Source organism: Dipodomys spectabilis, unplaced genomic scaffold (genome assembly GCF_019054845.1).
Source record: "Dipodomys spectabilis isolate Male_0828 unplaced genomic scaffold, ASM1905484v1 ptg000138l, whole genome shotgun sequence".
Lineage (NCBI taxonomy): Eukaryota > Metazoa > Chordata > Mammalia > Rodentia > Heteromyidae > Dipodomys > Dipodomys spectabilis.
In genome coordinates this window covers 9209789-9236571 of record NW_024870815.1, presented here as the reverse complement: position 1 = coordinate 9236571, position 26783 = coordinate 9209789, and the positions used below count along the sequence as shown (strand labels likewise).

Genomic DNA, 26783 nt, shown 5'->3' with positions numbered 1-26783 from the left:
ACATTAGAGTTGATCATGCACCTTGAGCAATAAATGTTATTTAATTGCTACTTAAGTGTTCAAATTAGATCAGTATGATAAATGTAAAACCTTTCCCTTCATTTCCTTAAAGTCCTCCTGATAGCAGCTTATAATGGCACTTAAAGTCTCTCAACCCTGGTGATCCTGGTGAATAATAATGTCAATTTAGGAAATATCCCTATATTGTTTTTCTCTCCATTTAGTTTTATTTTTATTACACAGACCCAAGTACTTTTGCTGTATTTATAAGGTACAGGATGATTCATTTGATCCATAACCTAGAGCTTCTCAATATTACTCCTGAGTAAAAGTGGCATTGTGAATATAAAATGTGCTAATAATCATTAGGGGACTATTACAAGAAAATGTAAATAGTAAACTGGCTTTTGATAGAAAGAAAATCATCAAGATATGGAAAGCATACCTTATACTTGGAATGGAAATATGTATGTATAGATGTGGTATCACTCACTAGTATTCCAGCTGTTTGATAAGATATTCTAAAAGAGCTTGATACCATGCACATAGACCTATTTCCTCAATTGCTAAAATGGATATCAAAGTGTATCTATGGAAAAGGTTACATACTTTAGTATATGAAGTGTTTAATACCCTTACTTAGAGTTTGTTTCAAGACAGGTCTCACCATGTAGACTAGGCTGGCCTGGAACTCACTATTCTGTCTTAGATTTCTGAGAGCTCAGATTTCAATTACACACTATATCTGCTGTCTCTTAACTATAATCCCACCTAATCTGAATAGAAGAAAAGATAATTACAAAGAAGGTAACTATTGGGTGCCATGTATCAACAAATAACATCTAGGAGATAATTGTGAGGGTAGACTAATAATAAAGACCAACCTGACACACACAAAAAAATAGTGTTTCCTAAACCTCACAGCCCTCAAAATAAAATCAGACTTATAATATTTGTCCATTTCAATTCATTCCAAGTACTCCCTTACCAGATTACCAAGTAGTTCCAAATCTCTGAATAGATTTTAAAGGATTGTCTATAAGCCAGTACTTTGGCCTACATGGTCTATCAGATGATTTCTCCATTTTCATTCCTGTTTGTGGAACCTTTTGAATGTCATTATCTTTGCTAATTTGTGTGTGTGTGTGTGTGTGTGTGTGTGTGTGTGTGTGTGTGTGTGCTGGTACTGGAGCTTGAATCAAGTCCAGGAGGATCCGGCTTAGCTTTTTTGCTCAAAGCTGGTACTCTACCACTCTACCACACCTCTATCTCTGGCTTTTTGCTTAGTTAATTGGAGATAAGAACTTTCTGCCTGGGTTGACTTCAATTCTTAGAACTCATTCTTTTGATTAGCTAGGATTCCAGGTGTGAACCACTGGCACCTGACCGACCTTTGCTGATTTGATATACAGAGGAACTGTGCTTTCATTGTTTTTTTTTTCTTTCTCAAATCAACACTGCCACTGGTGGTCCAGCTTTCTAAAAATGATTAAGACAAAATAGGCATACATGAATGCACTTAAAGACATACAACTGTATCCACACATATGTGTTTATATACACATACACCTATAAAGCCCATTGTGAGATTCTGAATAATGCATAGTAGAGAAGAAAATCTAGCCCAAATGTTGTCTCTGGCTATCTCTCCTAAACCTACACTTGAGTCACTGGTCCTACGGTCTTAAGAGAATCTTGTTTTTAGAAAGCTTTTTTCTTCCCTTTTCTGTTTCTGTTGTTGTTGGGGGGGGGGGGTGTGGTTGTTGGGTTTTTTTTTTGACACCTGGTCTAACTATGCAGACAAGGTTGGCCTCATGATCCACCTACCTCAGCTTCCCAAGTGCTAGGGTTGTAGGTTTGTACCTAGGAAGTTACTTTGTTTCTACCCATTTGTGCTATTTCATTTATACAGATAAGTTTTCAGTGAAAATAACAAGAGAATATTTTTTCCCATCAAGCAGCCCTAGGCAATGTAAATCAAGTCCAATAATCTAATATACCTAAAATAAGCCCTCAGGCCCCACTGAATTAAAGCACAGAGTAATTGACATGGTCTGACTCAAAGTTAGATTTCGCTTTTTCTCCAACACACACACACACACACACACACACACAAACACACACACACTTTATCACCATTACTTAAGAGAATGAACTTTGTTTCCTGAATAATGTACTTATTGTCACAATTGAGAATGTCTCTGATCCCTAAGTGTTAGCTTTTGCAAACCAGGGAACAGGCTACCATGAAGGTCACTCAGGAATCTCCTAGTTACAATCACTGGGATATAATCGACTCAAGAAGCTAGAGTGAGAATCAGTGTGTTAAAAAAAAAAAAAAAATGTGTACATCAGAAGGAGAGAAATCTACCATGGTTCGGATAGAATTCTCCTGCCAAAAGCTTTCTAAAGCACCATATGCTTTTATTATGCTCTATTAAAAGAGGAAGATGGGTCAGAAGAGAGAGGCAGGAGGAAATGGTTAAACATTCTTGAGAAGCTACGAGGATTAGTCACCTCCAGAGATCAGGTACTGAAACAGATGGCCCATGGATTTATTAGATGTACTCTTGTTATATTTCTATGTTTCATTAAACATCCTGCGAGCGGATAGCTCTTCCAACACTGTTTTAAACGCCCATTAATACTGTGTATTAACCAAAGAAATCTTTCTGTGTGTTAACTTTTATGAAACAGTCGTGCTTGCTCTTAGTTTGGATAAACGGGCATTTGGCTGCTCAATTCATCTGGGTAATTTTTATTTCAAGAAGAATAGTGGTCTATGATGAAACTTAGTTTTCTGTAGAGCTTCCCTGGAGCTGTCCTCTGACATGCGTGCTGGTAAAGAGAAAGATGCACTTTGTGGAGTCCTGCCAGGAAAATCAGAACCTATCAATGTGTGACTTTGGTCTCTATGATAAACTGAAAAGAGGACCAGAGCAGCCTCAGTGAAGTTAGACCTGCATACAGTCCCACATCATCTACCCTGAGCCTTTCTCAAGAAAGAGAACAAAGATCCTGAGATATGGGATGTGAAGTTTTGTCTAGTATTTTTCACCCCTGTGTGTCCTCCTTTCTCTTCTCATCAGGTCAAATTCCTTGCTCAGCGTTGCCCCTGGGCCCTAGGGGATAGCCTTATTTCTCCTGTCTCAACCTCGTTTTTCTTTGCTTGGAAAATGTCAACTCTGTTACACTCAACTTTCCATCTAGTCTGGTGCCAGAGAACTTCAGTGGGTAGATATTGGAGAAAAATTACACAGATTGAATAGCACAACTCCCTAGCAATTTATGACCATGAATTTTAAACGAGTAGTCAACATTTCCAGACAGCATTATTACACTTGTCTAGTACATTTGTTTTCCTTTACTCTGAGATGACAGTGTCATCATGCTTCTCCTTTCTCAAACCAACATTTCCTTCCCATCCCATCTAATTGATTATCTCACCATTTTTGTAGAAAAAATATAGATGCAAACAGCTGAGAACTTTTGTGGTTTCCAACTATAAAATCTGCAAATGAACATGCACCTACTTCTATATACACGGGATTATATTAGATAATTGCAAGACATGAACCACTCCTATTGGCCAATAGAACCCAATCATATAGATCAGAAGAATAGAATGCTTATCTCAGAAAACAATTCATGCATAACTGATAATTACATTTGACTCAATTGCAAATAGTACCCAATAAGGAAATTATACTGTTATTAATAATGTTTGGAAGACTGGACATCCACATGCAAAAAAATGAAATTTGACTTTTTATCCTGTTAACATAAATCAGCTCAGAATAGATTTGAGATTTAAATCTTAGAACTGAAATATGAAGGTTATAGATAAAAACATGAGGAAAATGCTTCACCTAATTGGGTTTGGGCATCTATTATTTTTATTACTTTAACAGTATATTTTTGAAATCAGGAATGGTGAGACCTCTAGCTTTGTTATCCTTTCTTATGATAACTTGGCTCTTTGGAGGGTAGTTCCATATCAGTTCGAACTTTTTTTCTTTTTTTTTGATTCTGGGGCTTGAACTCAGAGACTGGGTGCTGTCCCTGAGCTCTTATCCAAAAGGCTAGGGCTCTACCACTTGAACCACAGTTTTGCTTCCATATTTTTTTGAGGAGGGTAGCTAATTGTAAGCAAGAGTCTCATGGACTTTCCTGCCCTGGGTGGCTTCAAACAATGATACTCAGATCTCAGCCTCCTGAGTAGCTAGATTTACAGCCATGATCCCACTAGCACATATCTAAGCTTTTTTATTTCTGCAAAAATATCAAGAACTTTTGATAGGGGTTGCATTGAATCTGTAGACATACTTGAGTAGTATAGACATTTGAGAAATATTAAGTCTTCCCATCAATGAACATACAATGTCATACCATGAGTTCACGTCCTTAACATCTTTCTTCAACACATTTCACTGTATAAGTCTTTTTGGTTAATTTTTTTTCTAAGCATTTTAAGTAGAATTATTGTCTCAATTTCCTCAATTTTGTATCCCACGTCTTTATTGATTTGTTATTCCTCATGGGCTTATTTTGTGGATCTTTGGATATTTTACATAAAAATTTCTGTATTCTGGGGCTGGGAAAGTGGCTCAGTGGTAGACTGCTTGCCTTGCATGCATGAGGCCCTGGGTTTGATTCCTCAGCACCACATAAGCAAAAAGAAAAAAAGCCGGAAGTGGCACTGTGGTTCAAGTGGTAGAGCACTAGCCTTGAGCTGAAGAGCTGGGGACAGCGCCCAGGCCCAGACTTCAGGCCCCACGACCGGACCCCCCCCCCAAAAAAAAAACAAAAAATTTTCTGTATTCTACAGATACAATTCAACTTATACTTTAAAAATGGGTGCTTTTTATTTATTTCTTATCTAATTTCTTTGTCTAACACTGATGGAACTGTGTTGAATACTGGTTGAATACATCTTTTAACTTCTTACTAATCTCAGGGAAAAGTTTCAATTTAGGAATGACTATAGATTTGTCATATGATGCTTTTATTTTCTGAGAACATAGTCCTTCTATATGTAATTTGTTGAGAATTGTTTTTTTGAGTCACAAAAGATGTTATATTTTGCCAAATGCTTTTATTGCATCATTAGATATGATCATGAAGTAATATCTTTTGTTATGTTGACGTGGCACATCACAAATTAATTTTCACATTTTTAATATCCTTAATTTTCAGGATTAAATGCTATTTCATAATGTAGAGTTCTTTAATTGCTATTGAGTTGGCTTCCTAGAATTTGTTAAAAATTTACGTATATTCAGCAGCATACTGATAGTTTTCTTTCTTGTAGTGTCTTGTCTATCCTTGAAATCATGATGATGATATTCTCATAAGTTTGGAAGCATTCATTTCTCTTCAGTGTTTTGGAAGAGTTTAAGAAGGATTAGTATTCATTCCAACTTAAATATTTTGTAAAATGAAACTGTGAAGCCATCTGGTTTGGGAATTTTCTTTGTTGAAAGGTTTTTAATTACTGAATCAATCTCCTTATTTACTCCCTATAGGAGTATTCAGACTTTATGTATTTTTTCATCATTCAGCCTTAACAGGTTGTGTGTTTTTAAGAAATGTATTCCTTCTAGATTGATCGCATATATCTTTCACATTAGTCTCACAATCCTTTCTATTTCTGTGCCTCTAGTTGGCCTGTCTTCTCTTTCATTTCCCACAGCATTTATTTGAGTCTTCTATGTTTTTTTAGCTTTGCTAAATGTCAATTTTGTCTTTTCCAAAACAATGAACTTAATTTTATTGACTTATATTTTGTTCTCCTTTTATTTATTTCTGCCCTAATATTTACCATGTCTTTGCCTGTATTAACTGGGGGTTTAGTTTGAGCATCTTTTTCTAGTTTCCTTAGGTGTAGAATTAGATGATTTAAGTTTTTTCTTTTTTGGTAGAAAAATTTCAGGCTTTTTATCTCTACAAACTTACATACTTGTGCTGATTTTACTACAATCAGGGAGTTTTAATATGTTATACTGTCATTTCATTTATTATTTAATTGCCTAGAATGAGCCATTTTTAACAGGTGAGATATGAACTAAAAATTAAATACAACAGGAACAAATATAAATTTATGATCTGAGTGTTATTTTCAAAAGCAGTTAGATTAAGGACAATACTTTAGCATGCCAGTAGATGAAATTAAATTTTCTCTATGCCAATATAGTTATTGAGAAGGACCCATTAAATAGCACTGTAATAAACAATACAGACTTTGGACTGTTTTTGTTTTATTATCCATATATAGCTTGGGATCTCTGGTCTACACCTGATGCCAAAATGCCAGGATACCTTTCAAAGCTTGCACTTAAGCATAGTTCTTGGGGAAAGCAAGAATTGGAAAATTATATAAATGTTCCTGTCCAAAGTCAATTGACCTTTTCAGACATTTTATGTTAATGAACAATCCACTTAAGAGCCATTTAAACACTTAGTAGGGCATACAGTAATATTTACTTATTAAATGCTGGTAAATGAAAAATAGGAAATAGGAAAAAATTGCAGAACCTAAAGTCTAGAAATATAAGAACAAATATTTTCCAAAAACTTTTCTCAAAGATATGAGACTCATACAGACAATAACTTAAAAGATGGCTCATTTATTTCCATCTAAACTGTTCAAGGAATGTATATGTAAATACTTCAGAACACAGCTTTGTGTGTGTATCGTGTATGTAAGTGTCTATGTATCTATGTCTGTGTATTCCAGGTTGTTAGATAGCATACTTTAAAAATATTGTTATAGGTATTTTAAAGGTGATGTACGGAGGGCTTACAGTTACATAAGTCAGTTAAAGGGCGCATTTCTTTTGGAACAATGTTACCTCTTCCTTTGCTTTCTCCTAGTTTTTCTTTCTCACCCCACCCACAAATTGTATAGTTCATTTTCATCATAGTGACTAGTGAGTATTACTGTTGCATTTACTTACCCTTTGTCCCTCCATTTCTGTATCTCCCTTCCTTCCCCAAAGACAGATAAATGAACAATCAAGATAAAAATAAAATAGAAGAACAATAAAGAAAAAACCCTCTAGTTTCCATTTCCTGGAGCTCATTTTGATAAATATTATTTTATCTGATGATATGCAGATAGGCATTTTGCCTTTGTGCTCCTCTCCTAAGAATATCCTCCTTTGGTCTCACTATGTGTGCATGCTTAGAGTCCTGTATAATTAATCATGTTCTGGTGTGTTTTAGACCTAACTTCCTCTTGAGAAAACATAGGCTGTTTGTCTCTCTGAGCTTGGCTTACCTCACTTAAACTTGATTTGTTCTAGGTCCATCCATTTTCCTGCAAATGACATAACATTATTCTTTCTAATGGCTGTGTAAAATTCCATTGTTTATACATATCACATACTTTAGAACCATTCTTCTATTGTGAAGCATCTGGGCTGTTTCTACAACCCTATTGTGACTAGTGCAGCAGTAAACATGGATGTGCAAGAGTCTTTATGGTATCCTGTTTGTGATGTTCTAGGTAGATGTCTAGAAGCAGTATGGCTGGGCTGTACGGAAGATCTATGTCGAGTCTTTTTGTGTGTGTATATATTTTTATTGTAAAAATACTATACAGAGGGGTTTATAGTTTACATAAGTAAGGTAATGAGTACATTTCCTATCAAGCACTGTTACCCCCTCCTTTGTTTTTCCCCTACCATCCCTTCCCTCCCCACATCCCAAACTCCTCCACCCCCACCCCCGACATTGTGAAGTTCATTTTCAACATAGTGTCTTGCACATCTCATTTTTAAAATGGGTCAACCTTATTTATCAACCTTATTTATCGTTATTTTAGCATTTTGTTATTTCCTTTCCCCTCCCCAAATTAGAAAAGTGTTGAGCTTTTGAGGAACCTCAAGACTGTTATCCAGAGTGGTTGTACTAGTTTACATTCCCACAGGCAATGTACCTGGGGTCCCCTGCCTCCCGCCTCATCCCTGCCATTTATTGTTGTAACTAACAGACTTTGTAAGTAATATAAATTTGTAAGTCAACGTAAGTACTGGAAATCAACCAAATAGACTCAACCTCTGACTTTTCCCATGTAAATGTTAAGCATTACTTTGGGGGAGGGGATATAACTGGAAGTCTAGGCTCCTAGGTTAAAACATGTCACTAAACACCTATATACTTCTGTTTTCCCACCTATTGGATGGTAATATTAAGGATTGCTTTCTCAAAAGAAGATAGATCCCATTTAAAGTCACTTAGAGCCTTTAAAATATGGATGATAAATCCAAATTCTGTAAAACTAGGCCATGTAATTTTGTGTATATTTGTGGTTATATGCATTTTCACTAGGCTATTACTTTGTATAAGAAGTTAATGTGAATTTCAACATCTAAAATATATCATCAGACTCAGCAGTCACTTTCCAGCAGTTAAATAGTTTTGTGTGTATACAATCATTAAGTAATTGTGGTAAAACATACATAACCCAAAACTTACCACTTCAGCCACTGTTTTTTAAAATTTATTTTTATTATAAGGGTGATGTACAGAGGTGTTACAGTTACATAGGTCAGGTAATGAGTACATTCTTTTTGAGCAGTGTCACCTCTTCTTTTGTTTTCTACCACATTTTTCCTCCCGATCCCTTCCCTTGTAAGTTGTACAGTTCATTTTCAACATAGTGTCTAGTGAGTATCACTGCTGAATTAGTTGACCCTTTGTCCCACCATTTCTGGGCTTTCTTATCCTCCCCAAATAAGATAAATTTACATACAAGACAAAAGGTGCAGAAATAAAAAACAATAGCAAAAGGAAATAATAGAAAAAGAAGAAAACCTCACAAAAAGTAAATTTAAAAAAACCTCTTGTTTCCATTTCTTGGAATTCATTTTGATAAGCATCATTTTATATGCTCATATGCACATATCTATTGAGCCTTTGTGATCCTCTCCTAAGAATATCCTTTTTTGGTCTCTCACTGTGTAAATGTTCAGAGTCCTGTTTAATTTATCATTCCCAAGTATAACTTTTTTGTCCTTTACTATCCATTGGGTTTACTTGTAGATTTATAGGCACATTCTAATGATTACAAGTGAGGGGAACCATGCAATCTATGTTTCTTTAGGTCTGGCTTACTTCACTTAATATAAATTTTTCTAAGTCTCTCAATTTCCTTATGAATGGCCAGCAATTGTTAAGTGTACAATTAACTAATGAAATTTACTAATTTCACATTCTTATTCAATCACCTCTACAAAGATGAAGTTTTCATCTTGCGAAATTGAAAATATAACCATTAAAGAACACTTAAATATCACTTTAAAAAATAATTTTAGCGGGGCTGGGAAGGTGGCTCAGTGGTAGAGCACTTGCCTTGCATGCCTGAGGCCCTGGGCTTGATTCCTCAGCACCACATAAGCAAAAAGAAAAAAGCCAGAAGTGGCGCTGTGGCTCAAGTGGTAGAGCGCTAGCCTTGAGCTGAAGAGCTGAGGGACAGTGCCCAGGCCTAGAGTTCAGGCCTCACAACCAGACCCCACCCCTCCCCAAAATAATAATTTTATCCAGGTTTCAGTGGTTCATGTTTATAATCCTAGTTATTCAGGATGCAGCTCAAGCAGGAAAGTACATGAGACTTATTTCCAATTAACCATAAAAAATAAACAGCCAAAAGTGGAGCTGTGGCTCAAATGGTAGAGTACTAGCCTTGATCAAAAGAACTTAAGAACAGCACCTAGGCTCTGGGTTCAATCCAAAATAACTACCCCGCCCCCCACTGCCCTTGCCCCCCCCACACACATACACACAATTTATTTTGCCTGTGAAATATTTTTATGTTACAAAACAGCACAATTATTTGTGAATCAAAAATCTTTTAAGAACAATGGAGAATCAAGGCTTAGAGCATTACAGTAGGTTGCTAACTCTTACTCCTCCGCTTAACTAGAGACTCTAAACATGTCATTCCAGGGTCCTTACTGCTTATTTCCATAGGTGATACAAAACTAACCCATTCTCCATTTCACTTGATCTCTAAAGTAACTCAGTGTTTTTGTTTGTTTGTTTGTTTGTTTGTACTAAACTATAGTAAAGTATCTTTCCAGGCTCTGTTTTACTACTAAGTATTTGATTTATCTGTCCCGTTACCCCAGAGGAGATCAAATCAGGCTCATTTTGATTAAGATAAGCAGTACTTTTAATACTATAGAGACTGACCTTCAACTTGCCTAATGGATAAGCATTATGCTAAGTAACATAAGCTAGTCACAAAAAGGTACATTCTATGTTACTCAATTTATATGAGACACCTAAAGTAGTTCTTAAATTCAAAATATAATGGTGTTTATCTAGGCCAGGTGGAACAAGAAATGGGGAGATGTTTAATATGCACAATTTCAGTTTCATAAAGTGAAAATACTGAACAATATACTTGGCACAGCAGTGGTTAAAGTAACAAGTTTTTACATGGCATAGTTTTTCTTTTTACTGCAATTGAAGGAAAAAATCTTATCGAGTCATATTAATTTTCATGACTTTTGACATAAACACCCAGAGGCCCCCTTCCCCCACCATGGTAGTAATTCTTTCAGGCACTAGCATTAAGAAAGTCTCCAGCTTTGCTTCTAGCTTTAAGGTGAATGCCATTGTTTTCTTCCTCTTTATTTGCAATTTCACTGATTGAAGATTGTCAAACCAAATTACCTTCTCAGGTTTCTGTTTCTTTAGTGTTATATCAGACTAATATAATTTTGTCTTCTGAAGTGTCCTAATAGTAAGGGTTAGGAAAATAATATATGAGAAGCTTTCAAATTCTTTACATTGAAAACATCTACTGGATTCTATTAGCATGGTAAACTTCATATTGTACAACTATAGACCCTTTGCCCCAAGACAATTTTTCTTCTTAGGTTGTAACTGGTATCATAATACAAGTTGGATTTAAGACTGATCCGTTCAAAAATAACACATAAAATGTGCAGTATGTTGCAGCCTGTGCTGATGTGTGGAAGTGGAAGTAAGAAAGCTACATTTAGCATTTCCATTCTGCTGATAAGGAACAGGCTGCTTAAAAAGAAAACCCTACCAAGAGAAATATATATATATATATATATATATGAGAACAAATCACAGAAATTGTGTTAATTTTCAATGAAATACCAAAGTTGCAGGCCCCAAAGAAAGTGCTCTTGGAGGGCTTCATTTGTATTTTTACATTACAATGTAGAATAAGGGTAATAGTGATGATTCCCTGCCATAAGTCTCCTCCCCACAAACACTCGTAGGTTGTTTTCCACATGACTTGGACTCTAATTATTCAACTAAATAGTAAAAAATCCTGTGGTTTTTTTTTTTTAGTACTTTTTCATAGGATAGTTCTGTAGGCTTGTTTCTTGTTCTTCATACCAAAAAGAGAAGGAAAGGAGCCCGTGTAAAGGATGTTCATCCTGGAGGATAAAACCAGGACCAGGAACCTCTCTCTCTCCCTCTTCCTCTCCCTCTCCTCCTCTCCCCCTCTCCCCCTCTCCCCCTCCTCTCCCTCTCCCTCTCCCTCCCTCCCTTACCCTCTCTCTCTCTCCTGTGCTATTACTACTTCAGTTTCTATCACGGTCTGCCTTCAGGCCTTGTGGCAGCTGTTTTAATCATACTTTATATTTATTGTACCCTAACTTTAAATTTTTGATCCTGATCAATTAATACTGAAAGAATGCATCTCTGCTCTAATTTACACTGTCCCTTTCAGAAGTTCTTGATTAAGTAGGAGAGAGCTTATTGAGTTTTAGGGTCACCCTGTAGAGTCTGAAGAAAGTTGTGTCAGTGGTGATGATGAACAATAGTGGGTCTGGCAGCACATGTGTACTCCCATAGTATATTCTAAATTACCTTTAGTAGTTCTGAGAGCTTTCATGTAAGCAGAAGTCCAGTTTAGGAGCTCTAGATAAATGTCTTGGAGCATAACGTTTAAGGGATAGCTACCATTTATCAATGACCAGCCTTCTGACAACCACATACATATATTTATTATGTCTAATCTTCATAATAAGTCATTTTACAGATGTAAGAAAAAAAATTGAAAATGTAGGCTAATAGAAATATTAAATGATAGAGACCTCTCAAGTTTCTAAGTCAGAATGTTTTTGAAAATTAGGTTCCATTATTTTTCCAGAATTCTCTCCATATGTAGTTCTGATTTAAGTAGCTAAGTGTTGATATAAGACTCTTGAGAAACAAGTAGCATTTGTATATTTTAATGGCTTAACTTGCCTTTCCATTATGCTATGCTTCTAAAATGGACCTGTATATTTTCATAAATTGTCTCTCAAAGAGCCAAAATTAATAAGGGTAGTAAATTTCAGGAAGCATGAGAATACAAGTTTGCTTAACTGTTAAAACTTTAAGAAGTATTTACAGATCTAAATTCCTAAACATAAATATGAGGAGACAGTTGGAGGTGGAAGGAAGAGAAAGAAGAGGAGAAGAAGATCAAAACACATTATATGTATGTATGAAATTGCCATAATGGAACCCATACAAAAATTTGCAAGAATGTTTTTTAACAGGTTTGGGTAAGGCAGATAAGAAAGAGCAATAGAATGAGTAAAAGTAACCAAGGTATATTATATATGATATGAAAATATGTCAATGAAATCCCTCACTTTGAATTATTCCCCAAATGTCAATTTTAAAGTTTATTTTATACCTTCAGTCCAAAATTATGTTTTTTTTAATACCCTACCCCTGGTTGCAAAATGTTATACCAATTTTAATGAGATGAGCAAAAGGCAAATATAACTTTTTAAAAAAATTCTGTCAAGCTACATAAACTTCACAAGTATCTCAAAGGAACTTTAAAATTCAATGTCAGATTCATGAAGATGTAGTTATATCATGTAGCATGGACCGCATTAACACAACTGATTGGTTCTGGAAATGCCATTTTGATGTTGATTGCTTTTCTTATAAAGAGTTTAGACCTTTCTCAAAATACTGCTTTCAGGGTATTTTTTTTGGCTAATGTTTGGGGAAATCAATTTTATTTTTACTAAAAGGAATATTTTTAACAGAATTCATAACATAATATGGCAAAACATTGTCTCATATCTCCTAAAATAGTTTGCTTTCAATACAATATTTACCAGCAATCATAAGGAATGTATTTTCAGAAAATATTTTAATAGAAAATGAAATAAAGAAAATTTACTAGACTCCTTTTTCCTGATAAAGAACAGCAAATAAATCCAACATTTTTTATTGTCTGCATTCTAGATGCTTTGGTAACTGTTGGATAACACTTATACATAATGACTCTGGCGTATAGAATTTACTCCTTTAAGTGGCACATAGCATCATTAATTTAATTTCAACTATTTCCTATACATTTTGTAAACAGATTTTTTTCTCTCCCTCACGCTCTCCTACCTTCCCCTCCCCCCAACAAAAACCCCACAGCGCTAAGAACCAATATAATTACTTGAATTATGTCTTTTGTAAATAATGATGCTTAAGAACACAGATGAACAAATATCTGGTTTAAGCTCTTGATTTATTTTTGGGTATATTTCTTGGAGCAGAATTACAGTAATTCTGTCTAACCTTTTTTTAAAATAAGTTTTTTATTGTGAAAATACTGTACAGAGGGGTTATAGTTACATGGGCAAGGTAATGTGTACATTTCTTATTAAGCATTCTTGCCTACTACTTTGTTTTTCCCCTACCATCCTTTCCCTCCCTCCTCAACTACACTCCCCCCTCCTCCCCCCTTTGCCTAAATTGTAAAATTCGTTTTTTCGACATAACGTCTTGTACATCTCATATTGCAATGGGTCCACCTGTATCCCTATTTAAACAATTTGTTTTTTCCCTTCCTCTTCCCCAAATTATACCAACATCAAATACAATGAAAACGGGTTATACCATGGAGGAGGGACATACAAAGCAACAAAAAATCACATGGTACATTGTAAATACATTAGAAACCATAACAAGCAAGAAAAAACCACTCGTGTCCCTATCTTGGGGTTCATTTCGCTTAACATCATCTTATCTGACCTTATATGCTTGTCTCAGACATATATATACTAGTTATTGCAAATAAAGGATACCATGGGACCTATGTTTCTTTGTGCCTAGATTACTTCACTTAATATAATTTTGTCCAAGTCTTTCCATTTCCTAACAAAAGGGGCAATGTCATTCTTTCTGATGGAGGCATAGAATTCCATTATATATATATATATATATATATATATATATACACCACATATATGTGTGTGTATATATATATATATATATACCACATAAGCAATCTGAATCTTACATTTTGGCCTTTCTTTGCTGCCATTTCTTTATATTGATAGTGCAGCTACCTTCATCAGAATCTCCTTACCTAATTATATTGCTGTTTATTTGTTTTTAGCTGATGTAATTTAGCTAAATGATTTGCAATTGTACTTAATATAGTAGCAAATGGGCTCTAATGGATATTTACTTAAACGAAGTATATCAGCTTCAGTAAATGTACTTTGTGACATTTGTATTAACCACTTAAAAGTGTCACTGTATTATATACTTTTATTACTGGTATTTTAGGTAATAAGTATTGTAGGAATGGTACCTCATAGAAAAGGAAAATATTGTAGTTACTTGTATTAAGATTGCTTAATCTCAAAAAGTGTGGCATTATGTTTTGGTAATGTGCCCAACATTAGATAATACTCAGAAATATTTTTGACAACAAATGTATTATTATTATTATTATCTATAGATGTTTCATTTAGAGTTATGATAGACTGTAAGCACATACTTATATTAGTGTATGGAAATACTGAGTGATCTAAATCTAAGCTATCACATTCAAATAGAGGCTTTTCCACCTTTGCCAAAACACAGAACAAAGCATAATTGACTGATGGCACAAATGGCTTCAATAATAGCCAAGGATTGTACTCAGAATAAATTCTCATGAACAGCAAAGCCAAGCAGATAAAGAATTTAATAATTGATTTGTTATGATAATTAAATCTTAGATCTTTATCCATAATAGATGAAAATAATCTCTCTTACCTGTCAGCTATGCCCAACAGCCAAGAGTTGTTTATAGTGAATGACTTCACTCCATCTCTCTAAGTTCCTAACCTATTAGAAGGTTAAATTATAGTATATGTGGTCTACTATTGTGCAGAAAAAAATGTCCCATCTCATTAGTTGTCATTTAACTTTTCTGATACTCCTATTTCTTGTCCTCAAAGATTGAAGGTTTCCTAAGTAATCTGTAGCATTCTGGAGCAGGGTGTCCTCTTATGACTCTTTAGAAGATTAAAAGAGTGCCCTAAATCCTTCACATACACCACCTGCATCCATGTGTCATGAACAGAGAATACTTCCTCACCCTTTGACTTTAGAATGGTCCATGAGACTTGCTGAGAAGCTTCTTTAGACTTTATACTTCATTATACTTATTTGTTTCTGTATACTTACGCCATTATTATGAGATGAGGTTTCCTTAGGCAAGCTAGTCTCCAAGAAGAGGATCAAAAGGTGTCCACACAGAGCCACTACAGCCATTGCTGCCTGAGATTGAGCCTTCTTAACCACATCGAAATAGTATATGTGTTCACTCAGTGAGTATGCACTGAGACTCTGACGCTGATAGAATTATGGGGTGATTAACTGATATATAGAATTATGGGAATATTTAACTGAATATTGAAATACAGCCTCTGTAGTTTTTCTGTTTTCCCTATAGTAGACTTGATAAATACATATTAATTTGATTCTGTGATTGAAAGCTGCTTTATTTATGCCTTTTTGCCTGGAGGATGATGATCAAAATAAAATGTCTTCGGTATTGAGGCTTCTTGATCAGATCAGAAGGCCAATAACTACGGTTTCTGAACGCTTGGTTGTAAAGGGAGTGGAGTCATAGCTATTGCTGCATTTGGTCAGACATTTAAGACTCATACTCTGAGAAAAACTTTCAAACCCTCCCCACTTTTCAGTATATGACTGTCACTGGCTCTTAGAGATTCCATCTATTCAGAAGGTTTTTGAGTGGCTTTGTAATTCTCACCAGTGTTTTGTATTGGGCCATCCTGACCTAGATCATTTGAAGGAGGAAAGAGAATCTGCTGAAAGATGAAGTCTTCTAATGAGCTTTATTTTTTTTTTCTGCCAGAGCTTTTACAAATTAGGTCAGTTTCAATCTGATAAAAAGCAAAGGATAATCTGTTAGTGGATAAGTAGGAAATTGCACAGAAATATAAAAGAGTCTCTTCAAAATGACTTCTAATGCCTAGATACTATATCTTTTAAAAGCATACTGTGATGACAGTGAGAAATTCAGTTTAGAAGTTACTCTGGTACACGGAGGTTTGGACCTTTGGATCATGAAAGATGTACGCTATAGGAAATGAGCTGAGAAGATGTACCTAGCTTTTTCTTTTTTCTTTCAAATTAAAATCAGGCAAATATCATTGGCCTATTGGCAATGAAGATGCTGATACTCAGGAAAAGTATAAAATTGGCTCAAATTTTCTGAACAGGTATGGGAATTGGATCTAAGTTTTCTGATTCAAGAATTCTGGTTACTCTGATACTAGGCTAGTACAATACAGGTATGGATTTGATGTTGGTATAATTTGTGGAGGGGAAGGGAAAAAACAAATTGTTTAAATAGGGATACAGGTGGACCCACTGCACCAATGAGATGTACAAGTCGTTATGTCAAAAATGAACTTTACAACTTTGGCGGGTGGGGGGAGGGGGAGAAGGGTGGGGGAGTGGGGAGAGGGAGGAGGAGGATGGGAAGGGATGGGAAGGGGAAACAAAGGAGGAGGCAACAATGCTTGATAAGAAATGCACTCATTACCTTACCCATGTAATTGTAACCCCTCTGTAAGGTATTTTCACAATAAAAATAATAATAAATACAAGTATGACTTGCACCCCAAATGTTCCCTAAAGGCTCATGTATGAAAGCTTTCTTTGCCTGATTACCAGAGCTGGTTGGCTGGTGAAAACTCTAATCAGTGAATTCATCCATGGATGATTCAAATATTAATGATATTATTGAGAGATGGTGAGAACTAGAATGTAGAACCTGGTAGAAAGAATTGGTCACAAGGTGCTTGGCATGTTCACATTCCTTCCCTCTCTGTACATCCTAGCCACCAACTCTGTTCTATCACACTTTCTCCAGTGATCTTCTACATCCCCTCTAAGAAGAAGAGTGAAAACCATGGAGTGAAACCTCTGACCATAGCTTATTTTTCTGCTCAGGCTGACTTCAAACCACAGTCCTCAGAATCTAAGCTTCCTCAGTAGCTAGGATTACAGGTGTGAGTTACTGGCTCCCCATATCACAGTGACAGAAAGCTAGCTAACACAAACACATTTATTTTTCTTTCTTTTTTTTAATTGTGAAAATACCATACAGAGGGGTTACAATTACATGGGCAAGATAGTGAGTACATTTCTTATCAAGCATTGCTGCCTCCTCCTGTTTCCCCTTCCCATCCCTTCCCCTCTCCACCCCCAAATCCCCAAACCTCGCTACGGCCCCCCATCCCCCCACCCCACACCCAGCGAAAGTTGTAAAGTTTGTTTTTTGCCAAAGTTGTAAAGTTCGTTTTTCAACATAACATCTTATACATCTCATTGTTGTAATGGGTCCACCTGTAACCCTACTTAAACAGTTTGTTTTTCCCCTTCCCCTCCACAAAGTATATCAACATCAAATACAGTGAAAGCAGGGTTTATACCCTGGGGGAGGTACATACAAAGCAACAAAGAAATCATCTTATAAATATGTTGGAAACAATCGCCAGAAAGAAAAAAACATTTGAATCCTTATCTTGCCTAACATCAACTTGTCTGACAGTTTCTGTTTGTCTCAGACATATACTGGTTATTGCAAATAAGGGAAACCATGGGACCTATATTTCTTTGGGTGTGGCTTACTTCACTTAATATAATTTTTTCTTAGGTTTGAACATTTGTTCAAAATGTTTTAGCTAATGTAATGGTCTTTAAAATACAGCAAAATTTAATTTAAATTAATTTTTAATAATTGTTTATGATAAGTTTACACAGAAGATAACACACTCTGAAAAGTCAAGCTGAGAAAGATAAGAATTACATGTTCTTCACATATGAACAATCTAGACATAGTACTATTACTAACATAGTACTATTACTAACTAATAAGGCAAAAGAAGGAATATTGAAAGAAAACTAATGAGAAGAGAAAAGGAAAAGAAGAGGGTGATAAGGAGCGACTATTATTGAAACAAATTATATGAATTGATTAAAAATAGCAAAACCCAACAAAAGCTGTAAAATAAATGAGGGAAACAAGAGGGAGATGTGAAAGAGTAATAGAGGAGATAATTTGATTGAAGAACTTCATGTGCATGTATGAAAATATCACCGTTTGACATCTTTGTGTAGTTAATATATGCCAATCATTTAAAAATCATATAAGAACTAAAGTTAGCACACAATCTGCCAATTTCTGATGAGTGTATAAAACTATCACAATTTGACATCTCTGTACATTTACTATGTACTAATAATGTACTAAATGTACTAATAATGTACTATGTACTAAAAATTAGATACCAATTAAATTTTGCATACAATTTGCCAATTTCTGGCTAGTGTGGGGCAAAAGAGCACACATACACATGTATAATGATGTTAATCTATCATCTATTTATCTATATATACATACATGCATGCATGCATGTATATCATTATATAAAATGATACATTCTGGATATATACCCAGAATTTATTTATAGTAGCATGTAGATGTAGTAGCAAATGGGACGAGTTTGTTATGAACAATTAGACTTATATTAAGCTACATTTGTAACATCTCTAAAGCAGTAGAAGTTTAATGTGTGATGCATTATGTCCCCTTGGTTAATTTTTTTACCTTTACTGTAAACCTTGATGATAACTTTGAGATATCTTTGACCTTTCTGTGCTTCAGTTTTCTTCTCTGCAAATGTGAGTAATAAGAGGACTTACTCTCTTGTGTTGGGGTCTCTAGGAATAATGTCATGTTCAATGATATGCAGAGAAATCGCAGGAGTCATGGTGTCAGTGGCTCACATCTGTAATACTAGCCACTCAGGAAGCTGAGGTATGAGGATTGATGTTTGAAGCCAGCCCAGGCAGAAAAAATCTGTAAGACTCTTATTTCCAATTCACTAGCAAAAAGCTGAAAGTGGAGTTGTGGCTCAAGTGGTAGCGTGCCAGCCTTGAGCAAAAACAGCCAACTAAGAGCTTAAAGCCCTGAGTTCAAGCCCAGTATTGGACTCAATAATTGGTCATGCATTTGTGATTTACCACAGCAAAGAATACTGAGCTAATCAATAAAGAGAAATGATGCTCAGAACGAAGTAATGGCAACACCACACAAACAAAACAGCTGTAAGTGTTCAACAGTGCCTTTCCAGTGGGTCACACAGGATGTGTTAAATCCTCTCAGCAGGCAGTTGTGTGACAGCACAATGTAAAATGCTGTCAACCTAAGAAAGCTCACCAAACTCATAGAACTTAGAGTAAATCTCCATTTGGCATGAATTGAACTGCAGACATCCTGAAAGTAAGCAGGCATTGAACATAAATCATACTATTTGTACAAATGATTTGTGCACAGTGAAATGTTAAACTTACATAAAGGCGGGAGTCCAACCAAGTTCCTTGAAGTCAGCTCAGGATGAACCTTGTTAAGTAGATCTTTATAGGGATAGTGGTCAGATCTGCAAGAATAACCTGTTTTCTGTATACATTCCCAACAGGGTGAGTATGGAATGATATAATGTATGTCTAAAGGTAGTTTTGTTGAAAATTTAAGTACACAATTCTGACCCTTATGTTTTTATTCAGCATTTATATAGTACTTAAAGTCAAAGTTTTATTCAATTTCAATGTTGTTTAGAGATTACCTACACTTGAGAAAATTAAAAGACTCTATGAATGTTAGTTGTGTATGAGGGAGTTTGGGGAGAGTCTTTTGAGGGTTGTTAAGGAGATCTAGACAGAGGAAGATTGAAGAAATGTATTCCCTTTTGTGTTTGCACAAAGATAGCTGACAAAAAAATTTTAAAGACTTAATTAGGAATTCCACTGTTCAAGATTTTGTCTCTCTGGTTAGGAAAACTTAGCATTTAAAAACTCTGGACCAGTATATACATTTTTATAATTTGGGGAGGGGAAGGGAAATAACGAAGTGCTTTAATAAGGATACAGGTTGACCCATTGTAACAATGAGATGTACAAGACACTATGTTGAAAATGAACTTTACAATTTCCCGGGGAGGGGATGGAGGAGGAGTGGGAGGGAGAGAGGGAAGGGATGGTAGGGGAAAAACAAAGGAGAGGGTAGCAATGCTCGATAGGAAATGTACTCATTACCTGACTCGTGTAACTGTAACCCCTCTGTACAATATCTTTACAATAAAAATATATATTAAAAAAACTCTGGGCCAAACTCTTGGCAGAAATATATTTTCAAATTGAACTGAGGGAAAAAGTTAGCAAAGAGCACCATCAGGAAAGGTGAACCGCAGCTTTTCCCTCGGGCTATTTCAAAACTTAGAACAGAGCTAAAAATAGGTGTTTGTAATGGGCAGTCAGATTTCAGATGACAGATATATGCTTCTTGGCCGCTAGTGCACATATTATCATCTCAGAATATCAATCAGTGCAGTAGCTGGCTATCTTTAAGGGACTCAAAGTTCCTTTTCTATTCAATCTCATTTTTATAAAAAAAAAATCCATGTTTCATAGCTCCAATTAAAATAAAATTGAGACATGAGTCAAGGAAAGGCTTTTGATTCAAGATTCTGTATTGAGAATTAAGCACATGTTGAATCTTCTCTCATTTGCTCCAAACTCATGGGAAAAAACTCTGCAAGTACTTAAATAAATATACAAACATGTGAACTATGATGTGGCTCAAGGAGCAGAGCACCTGCCTAGCCAGCCCAAGGCTCTGAATTCAAAACCCAGAACTGACTCACATGAAATTAACAAGTAATTGTTTTTAAGTTCTAAAGAGAACACCAGATAGGGGCTACAAATAGAAATGAAAGACACCGCCCCTACCATCACACCCCATAAGGCAAGTAGGGACTGAAAGTGAAAACCATTAAATGATATTATTCAACTAAATTTCTCTGAACAGGGCTGAGTTCTGAGTCCTGTACAGTCGATGCTGGGTCCTTCCAGTACTCCATAGATTTACACAGAAAATGACAACACACTCTAAAAAAGTTAAAAAAATATATAAAGATAGCTTGCCATCCATTTAGTGATCCATAAAATATGGATAATTGAACAATGTCAAACAATGTAAAAATAAATACACAACATTTTTTAATGTGAAGAATAGAATTTTAAGAGTTAAAAATATATTCAGGGATAATAAAATAAGAGCAAGTGATAATGAAACAAGAAGGAGATGTTTTGACTTTTACAGTTCCTATAACACAGTATTAAAATATAAAAAAAAATCCATTGATTAGGAAACCAAAAAACCATAGAAGAGAGAATAATGATCTGGACTAAGAATGAAGGAAGGTTGAGATCCAATGTTTAACCAGATAATAGTCGAGAACTCCTCTGAGCACTAGACATAAATCTTCATATATTTGCACCTTCTATCTATTAGCTAAGATAAACAGTGACCCGGATAGGTTAAAATGACTTTTAGAAGTCAAGACTGGAAATTATATATGTATGTATATTTCTCATTTATTTTATCACATCATCTTATTTTTATTTTCAGCATAGGCATTGTATTGTTCATAGAATATAAGGCAGAAGGACATGTAAGTGATTTTTTTCTATTGATAGTGATACAAAGTCAAAAAAAGTTTGGTACTTACTGAGATTTATTTCTTAAGTACATTCTTAGGAGGGTTTTAGTAAGTAAATCATTGAATTCAATAAAATATTTGGGATCTTAGTAAATGCCTCTTCATATCCTGGAAGTATAGATCACAGAACTTTCAGTTAAAACCAACTGATAAGGACCATTTTGTGATTAGCCCTAAATATGATGCTGGACTGATTCTTAAGTTGCAATTGGACATGTGGGCAGTAAGTGCCTGACTCCAAGTGTCTAGGGAATTGCCTATAGCATAATTGCTAGCAAAATGTGTCCGTTAAGAATTGTTGTTACAGCTAAAAGCTGGTGGCTCATGCCTGTAATCCTAGCTACTCAGGAGGCTGAGATCTGAGGATCACGATTCAAAGTCAGCCCAGGCAGGACAGTCTGTGAGATTCTTACCTCCAATTAACTACCAAAAAAGCCAAAAGTGGAGCTGTGGTAGAGCACTAGCCTTGAGCAAAAGAAGCTCAGGGACAGCACCCAGGCCCTGAATTCAAGGACCTGCACACAAAAAAATAAATTACTGATTTTGTTGAGATGCCAAGGGTTTCGGAGGCCAGGTTCTCTAGTGAGGTTCACCTTTCCAAGTAAATTCTACAATTGGAAGAAAAGAAAGAGACAAGAAAAACTATGATTAATAATAGTCAATGACATTGAACAACCCAGAGAATTCTAGAGCTAATAGTACAGAAGCAGTATTTGGGCACTTGCTACAGTCGGGAACACATGGCTTTATATTGCAGTAATTCAGCCCCCAGGAAAACACAGATCCTTTGCACCCACTTAGGAAGGTCTGGGAAAATCACTAAGTGTAAACATGAATTAGAGATGGAAAGCAAGCAAAGATTAGAAATCCAGATCTCTTTCCACTAGATGCAAGTAAAACCTGACAAATTCTTTTTAAAGTTGTGTTTGGGATTGGATGTTTGTTTCTTCTTCAAATGACTAGGTAGGAGTTCTCACCCACAATGTGATGGTATCAGAAGAAGACCCTAGCCTTTGGGAAGCAGCTAGATCATGCAAATGGAATCCTGGTTGATGTCCCTTCTTATGAAAAGGATCTCAGCGAGTCCGTTTGCCTCCTTGATGCACAATAAGAAGCTGTCAGTCTGTAACTCAGAAGAGACCTCTCATTTGAACTCAGCTTCAGCTTCAGAATGATCAGAAATAATTTTTGGTTGTTTATACAGTGATCAGTATATGGTATTTTGTCACAAAAGCAACAATGACAAAAGACAATTGGGGCCAGTGGTTGAGTGAGAACATAACTATTCCGTGTGGTTGTAAACAACACAGACAATAAGCTTTCCTAAAAGACAAGTTTTCAAGCCAGGCGCTGGTGACTTATGCCTGTAACCCTGATACTTAGGAGGATTAGAAGATCACAGTTCCAACCAGCTCAAGCAGGAAGGTCTACAAGGCTCCATTTCCAGTTACAGGCAAATGCTTGACTGAAAGTGTGGCTTAAGTGGTAGAGGGCCAGTCTTGATCATACCAAGGTTACTGGGGATGTGAGGCCCTGACTTCAAGCCACAGTACTAGCCACACAAAGTCACTAGTAACTCCAGGTTGGTCAATCTAATGAACAATTCAATCCTTGTTTCAACATCACTTCACGCAGTTGAGCACATCCTTTAGCTTTAAGAAGACACTATGGAAGCATAGAATTCCACAGCATTCCACATTTTCTTGATCTATTTATTAACTGCAGGACATCTGGGTTGGTTACATAGTTAGCTATGGTAAACAATGCTGCGATGAACATAGTTGTGCTGGTAATTTTAGTGTGCCCTTGTTTGTGGTCATTTGAGTGAATGCCCAAAAGTGGGATTGCTGGGTCATAGGGAAGCTCTATGTGGAGTCTTTTAGGAACCTCCATACTACTTTCCAAAGTGGTTGAACAAGTTTACACTCCCACTAACAATGCAGTAGGGTTCCTTTTGACCACATCCCCTCCAGCATCTGTTATTAGATTTCTTGATTATAGCCACTCTAACTGGGGTGAAGTGGAATCTTAATGTTGTTTTGATTTGCATTTCTTTTATGGCCAGAAAAGTTGAACATTTCTTCATGTGTCTATTAGCCATTCTTATTTCCTCTTCAGAGAAGTCTCTCTTTAAGTCTTTAGCCCACTTACTAATGGGGTGGTTGTTTCTTTGAGGATTTGTTTTTGGGGAATTTGATTTTTTGAGTTCTAAGTATATTTTAGATATGAGGCTTCCATCAGAAAGAATGATACCACCAAATTTGTAAGAAAATGGAAGGACTTGGGGAAAAAAATCATATTAAATGAAGTAAGCCAGACCCAAAGAAACATAGGTCCCATGGTCTCCATTATTTGTAATAATTAGTATACATCTAGGATAACCTTAGCAGATAAGCAGAATAGCTCAATAGCTATGCATCTATGACCATAAAAGATGATGCTAAGTGAAATGAACTCCAAGACATGGACACAAGAAATTTTCCTTTGTTGTGGTTGTACTCTCTTTTTCTTTTGCATTTCCCCCCTTATGGTTTATCCCCTGTTGTCACTGAGTTCGATTTTGGTACCCTTGGTGTTATATATATGGTTATCTGAAGTAGAGAAAGGAAGAGGAACAACAAAATGGTGAGACAAAGGAAAAAGGGGGAAACCTATGCAATGGTGATACTCACAAAACAATATGTTGGAAATGATCTGTACAACTGGGAGCGGGGAGGATTGGGCCAAGGGAAAGAGGGATAAAAATGAAGGAAAGGGTAGCAAGTTAGAGAAGAAATGTAATCACTACCTTACTTATGTAACTGTAACCCCTCTGTATGTCACCTTGGCCATAAAAATTAAAAATTTAAAAAAGAAGACACTATATTCTAAAGGCTTCTGCTACAGGACATTCTTGTGGGTATTGGCCATTATTCATTACCCAATTTTCTCTGGTCTTCTTCTACTTCAGATTTCTAAACAATAGTCTTCAGCTTTGTCCCAGATCCTCGTCTTTTCTCACTCTAGAACAGATTGTCATTCTTAGAGTATTGAACCACATATATGTACATAAATACTACATTTATCTTCCCATCTATGATTCAACGTGTCGGATCCAGAGCTCCTCTGTTGCTCATGAAGTATCTCCATTGAATTTTCTTACAGTTGTTGAAAAGCCTTAAACTGCATTTTTGATCATACCCCAGTTTGCCCTCCATCAGAAGCTGATCTTTGGCTAAACGAGTTCTTTTAGTCTGGTAACTGGATAAATGTAAATTTTCAACTGTATCTTTAGGGAAAATTGCTTCTGATAAAATGATGCTTGATTTCTAAACCAAATCTCCTCCAGCACACACTATTATCCCTCTGAGAATATCTTAATCTTGGACTTTCTTACATATGATGACTCTTGAAACTGTCTATGTATTTTATGAGGGTATGACCTCTCCTGTTTGGATGAGAAATCTTACCAAAACTAATGTGACTGCACACCTGATCTCCAGGCTCTCATGGGCTACTGGGAGGGTGTGTTGCTGCTGTTGTTTATTAGTACCAATTAGTTGCACAAGGGGTTTCATTTTAACATGTCCATGTATGTATACAGTATATCCTGACGGACTAAATTATTCTTGCTTCTTCAAACATTATTTTCCAAGATCAGTCTCAGCAAGTTTCATTGTTCCATTTTTGCTCATGTACATAAAGCACTTTTGATTGTATTTATCCTCCTTCACTCTCCCTTCCTTGCCTGATCCTTCCAACTAACATATCCAAGACAGGACATGTTTCAACTTCCTAATAATCATTTAGTTTCGATCCCAATGGTATCTTGAAGAGGTTTCAATAATTTGTTCAAGACTGTAGATAGAACAAAGTCATCAATTATGATACAATTGTTTCGCGAATAGATTTGCTACCTAAATTGAAATTGATTCTGTTAATGGAAAACATACATATATAGGCCTAAATGATCCCAACTCCATTTCTAATGAGTTGTGACTATTATACAAGTAGGAAGTGTTGGAGCGGAGCACAGTGAGGTTCTGACCTCCACAGTGCACTGATCTACTGCGATAATTTGGAAACACAAATCACTTTCCTTTTTCTCATTTTTCATTTTCCCATGTGTAAGTAATTCTGGCAGTGCCTTATATAGTAGTATCATTTCTGTGTTGTTCTTGATTGCCTTCTCACTTAATCATCTGAAAGATGATCGAACACTTCTGTGATAGGCTGTAAAAACAAGGATATAAGCAGAAATATCATTGTAAGTTAAAAAGTGAGCAATGATGACAAATGCTCTGGTAACTTCGTATCTTATAAAGAAAGAAACAACCATGGCCTGGCAGCATACATTAATAGAGAAAAGAAAAATCAATGTTCAAGTCTATTAGAAACAGAATGCTGTGACTCAGTGAAGAGTTATTTATTAGTCTATATTATTTCTATATTATTTTCTTGCATTATTCTAAATTCTCTTTTAAAACATTTGAAGTAGGAGGGATAATTTTCTGATCTCTAGTAGGATAGCAAAGAGAAAAAAAGAGAAGAAAAAGAGGAAAAGAAAAAAGGGAAAGAATTATTTTAGTGAAGAGTTGTAGTACTCCTTTCTACTTCTTTTGAATTTCATATATGTTTATAATCTACTTTGATCTACTTTGACTATATTCTAAGATTCGCTTCATTTCATTTTTTGTCATGGGGCTGGAACTCAGGGCTTGTGTGCTGTCCTGTGCTGGCTTTGGAGCCACAATCTTCAGATCTCAGCCTCCTGTGTAACTAGGATTACAGGCATGAACCACTGATGCCTGACTATCCTTCACTTCATTCTTAAAGTTGTTCTCTTTAAGCTTCCTCTGCTGAGTCAATTTAAGAAGTTTTCCCAACACAAAATATTTAACTTTATTTAATGTTCCAATTAGTCAATTTAATGTCAAA

General features: G+C 35.7%; 1 protein-coding gene and 1 long non-coding RNA gene across 2 annotated transcripts in view; one reads left to right on the top strand and one right to left on the bottom strand.

Annotated features, from left to right (window-relative positions):
- The window catches only part of Plcxd3 (phosphatidylinositol specific phospholipase C X domain containing 3), a 142193-nt gene that overhangs the window by 5462 nt on the left and 109948 nt on the right, over positions 1-26783 (top strand). The window lies entirely within an intron of this gene.
- On the bottom strand, positions 18566-24517 carry LOC122117007. The gene is made up of 3 exons (XR_006149053.1): positions 24366-24517; positions 21245-21250; positions 18566-18579 (listed from the first exon to the last, which is right to left on the bottom strand). It is a non-coding gene; the product is annotated as an uncharacterized LOC122117007 (long non-coding RNA).